The sequence below is a fragment of the Alligator sinensis genome, unplaced genomic scaffold (genome assembly GCF_000455745.1).
Source record: "Alligator sinensis unplaced genomic scaffold, ASM45574v1 scaffold267_1, whole genome shotgun sequence".
Lineage (NCBI taxonomy): Eukaryota > Metazoa > Chordata > Crocodylia > Alligatoridae > Alligator > Alligator sinensis.
The window spans coordinates 10,238-14,903 of record NW_005842100.1 but is presented as its reverse complement, the minus strand read 5'-3'; positions in this window follow the sequence as shown (position 1 = coordinate 14,903).

Below are 4,666 nucleotides of genomic sequence, written 5' to 3'. Positions count from 1 at the left end.
GGAAACATGCTGGGGGAGATGCTGCCGCCCCCATGCCCCAGGGTGTGCTCTGCCCCTGCCCACCCATGTGTACCTCTTATTACCTTTCCAAGTACCCCTAGGGCTATGTGTACCCCTGGTTGATGACCCCTGCTTTATCTTAAGTTTGGCAAAGAACAACTCTAGACACTTGCAGTAGATGGAGAGGGATGACAACCACATTCTCATGACCACAATTCATTCTACTTGCCACACAGGGGATGTGTCTGTACATGCAGATAATGCAGGATCAGTTTATTATACAGTAAATTACTCTGGAGTAAACTGACCCAGGCAGGCATTTATACATGCTCATGACTGCAATCTTCTGGCCCTGCACTGGCTCCCTGAAGCAGCCAGGAAGAGCTCTAGGCTTCCTCTGGGTGCTAGCCCAGGACCTGGCAGGAAGCACAGGGCCAGGACATTGCTCCCTGCCCCTGGGGGCTGTCAGGGCTGGCTCCACCCCAGGAGCCCAGGTAGGTACAATGTTCCCCTACCCCAGCAGCAGGAAGCTTATGGCCTGGCTCCGCAACTGGGGGCAGGGGACTTGGAAAGACCTGCAGCAGGGCATATCCCAGCCCCCTGTCCTGATCTGTGGGCAAGGCAGCCAGCAATAATCCCCTGGCTGGGCAGGGATTCCTGCCCCACCCCTGCAATTCTGTCCAAGCCCCACACCTTGATTGGGGCATGGGCCTGGGACCCGCCCCTGACTGAGACAGTTCCCAGCCCCAGCTCTGCAATCACAGGGCAGGGGCTGGAGAGTCTGTTCTCTACCCAGCTCATTGTGGAGCTGGGTGGGGAACAGGCTCCCCAGCCCCACCACCCTCCCGCAGCAGGGCACTCCAGCCCCCGTTCCATGATTGGGGAGTGGGAGCTGGGAGATCCTCATCTCCCAGCACCAGCTTCATGCTCCCAAGGCCCTGGCTCGAAGATCCTTCTCTCCCAGTGCCTGGTCCATGATCACAGGGCTGATGTTGGAAGATCCTTTTCTCCTGGTGACTGCAGTTGCAGGGCCAGTGCTGGGAGATCCTTCCCTCCCAGTGCCAATTCTGTAACTGTGAAGCTGGCACTAGGAAAGACGGATCTCCCAGCGCTGGCCCTGCAACTGCAGAGCTGGCACCAGGAGATAAGGATCTCTCAGCCCCTGCCCCACAATTTGGGGCTGGGAGCTCCCTGCTGCTGGAGCAGGGGAACATCATCCCCACACCCCAGCAGCAGGCAGCTCCTGAGGGCAGGGAGCAATCTCCCATCCGCTGCTGTGCAGCGAACTGGGAGTACATTTGCTTCCAGTCAGGGATTTACACATGCACTACTGCACACTTAATCACGAGTAAATTTGCTACTTGCATTTGCAGGTAGCAAAATTTACTTGGGATTAGAGCCAATTACTGCGCAGTAAGCATCCACATGTGTAGGTGCAGATGCTTACTGTGCCGTAATCAGCTCTATTGTGCAGTAAAGCATTGTGTGTAGACATGCCCATGCAGTCTAAGTGGGCATTGCTTCAAGGGAAGGTTCACAAAGCTCACTGGTAGGGAACTTATTCATAACACATTTTTCTTAGCAAACCCATCTGGATCTAGGAAAGCAGTGCCTAAAATTTGTTACATTTCAAATTGGAAATCTGTTACATATCAAATTGCAGCACTTGAGCTCAAGTTCAGCACAGTGAATTGTAAACCATGTTTAAAGGGGTCAACAGAAACTTGCTGTCAGATTGTTTTCACCATCTGCAACATGGGGAGAACAAGCAACAGGTACTGCTTGTGTTAAATTATGGAACCAAGTTTTCAAGATCAGGAGCCTAGCTTTCTGTGCCCAATACACAGAATAATGGAAAATTAGGGTTGGAGGGGACCTCAGGAGGTTTAGTCCAACCCCCTGCTCAAAGCAGGATCGTCCCCAACTATATCATCCCAGTCAAGGCTTTATCATAATATGATTCACCCCTCACAAACTGATGCATACCTAGTAACCAGCAGCTTATGCCAGCACAGGAATAGCTGCTTCGATACTTCTGAAATTAAGCCATTTGGATACCTAGATTTGTCAGTCCTTTGTAGAAGAACCATTTGTTTTTATAGCAAGTCTACAAAATGACAGGAGCCCAAGCCAAATCCCAGGCTGTTACAGCAACTGCAATTCCAAAAATAATTATTAGATTTAAGAGAAACACAGGTTCCCATTTCTCACCCCCTTAACCAAAGTCTGTTTAAGCGGAGAACATTTCCCTATCAGCACAGAGGCAATAGCTATCTATAATGGTGCAGGGCTTGCATTAAAAACACTGTACTTCAGAAGGCATACAAAAAACTAGAACTCTTGGTTCCAAAATCATACCTTTTATTAGACCAACTGGAAAATTGCAAGAAAATTATCCTTTTCTGCAAACCTTTGGGCTTTGGGGTGGTAATTAGTGCAGGGCCGGCTGAGGTGCAGTGGCAGTGTAGGGCAGCAGCGGCAGCACTGGCTATAGCCATGCCCCCCAAGATTGTGGCACACCTGGACATGCCTGACAGCACACCAGCTGGGAAACATTGTGCTGAAATATAGTGTTCATTCCTCTATGCCAGTGTTTCTCAAGTTTTTAAGTAGCAAGTACCCCTAACTTCTGAAAATATTAATAAGTACACCAACACTCAATTTTCCAGGGGATTTTATATTTATAGACTGTGCGCCATATAGTGGAAGAAGGGTTGTGTATATAAGGCTGTGATGTGACAAGATGTCTGACCTGGTGTGGATAAGGTTGCCACCTTTTACACCAGGGGTGCACAAAGCAAGTATGTACCTGGGCTAGAGGTGATATTGGCCAAAGCTAGGAGGGCTGAACCCAGTGCCACACAAAGTGTGGCATGCTATATTATTACTGGGGAATTTTCTGCCATAGTTTTGAGAAGAAAAGGAGGCAAGAGGGAGGAAAAGAGGGCATGAGAGAGCATTAGGGTACCCATGTACATCCAGGGGTATGCATATCACAGGTTGAGAAACTATGCTCTACGCTAAGCTAGTCTATTGCTTTTGCCTAGTTTTTCTCTACTTCCCTTCTTAGTAAGGAAAACCTACATCAAATATAGCACTTCAAACAATAGTTAAGGCTATTAAAAAAGTTGGAAAAGCAGAAGCCCCCAAAGTTTAATGAAACAGGAGTACGAATACACACTGAATTATGTTTCAGCATACTATTGAACTTGGTATCACACCAAGTAGCATTTGAAAATTTAAAATTACTTCCAGTAGAGAGACATTATAAATGGTACTAGTCATTTTGACTAGCAAAAATCTCTTTAAAGGGTAACTACAAGAGATGTTAGCTAAGCCTCAGGTGTGCAGGGAACAATCTATTCTATTTAGGTTGTGTTTTCCCTTTTAAATTAGTACAGCTCTGCTACAAAGCAGGAGGTACAAGACAAAACTAGTGTTTTTAACTCCTATAAAATAGTCCCATTTATTCACCATGGACAGCAGTCTTGTTCAACTCCCAAAATGTGCCATAACCTAAGATACAGCAACTTTGTTTCCATGCTTCATTTCCCTATACCCACCTCATAAGCCCCCTTGCAGGTCTGACTATCATCCTTTTATTTTGCTTTGAAAGATGTAAAGAGCTGTACTTGCCGACCATCAAAATAGATGAAGAGGGAGGTATTCCTTATGGCAAGAAAAAAAAAGTTTGCCACCTGCTTTTTGTTTATAAGCTCATTAAGTCACTGCCTCTTTCCATTTTTATTGCATTATATGGGACTGTCCACTTTATTACAGACTTGGTTAGTGTAAGTATTGATAAAAGTATGAAGGCTGCTGTTGCATATTAGATGACAATAATCTTATGACACTGCATTACTATCAAACATCGGCAGTGGTGTCTCGAGGCAGGCTTCGGCTTCCTGGACAACGACCCGCACATCACGACAAGGGACATGCTCAGCTGGGATAGACTTCACCTGTCCCCCAAAGGTAAGCGTGTGTTTTCTTCTAGGTTGGTGGATCTCCTCCGGCGGGCTTTAAACTAGGCTCGTCAGGGGGAGGGGAAGATGAGGGCGGGGGAAGCTGTGGACCACCAAACCATGTGGCACCCACAAGGACAGCCCAGCCTGAAGAAAGAGAGCATTGGGAACCTGAAAGCCATGGGGAGGCCAGCACTACGACACAGGTAAGAAACGAGAAGGTAAGAAACAAAGGGCCCCTTGGGACTCGGAGCGGGGGGGCAGCAAAGGCACCAGTCGCAGGGCTCAAGTGCCTATATACTAATGCTAGAAGCATGGGGAAAAAGCAGGATGAACTAGCGCTCCTGCTTGCACTAAACACCTATGACTTAGTGGGGCTAACGGAAACCTGGTGGGATTCATCCCACGACTGGGCAGTACATATTGAGGGCTATAGATTGTACAGAAAGGACAGGGTGGGGAAAAAAGGGGGAGGGGTTGCGCTCTATGTCAGCGAGCAATATACGTCAACCCTCATCAAGACGGAATCCAAGGATGAGGAAGTAGAAGGATTGTGGGTTAGGCTACATGGGGGGCAAGGAGAAAGGGATTTGGTCGTAGGGGTCTGCTACAGACCCCCACATCAAGGGGAAGAAAGAGATGCGGGGCTCCTGAGGCAGCTCATGAAGACCATAAAAGCTAAAGAGGCGGTAGTCATGGGG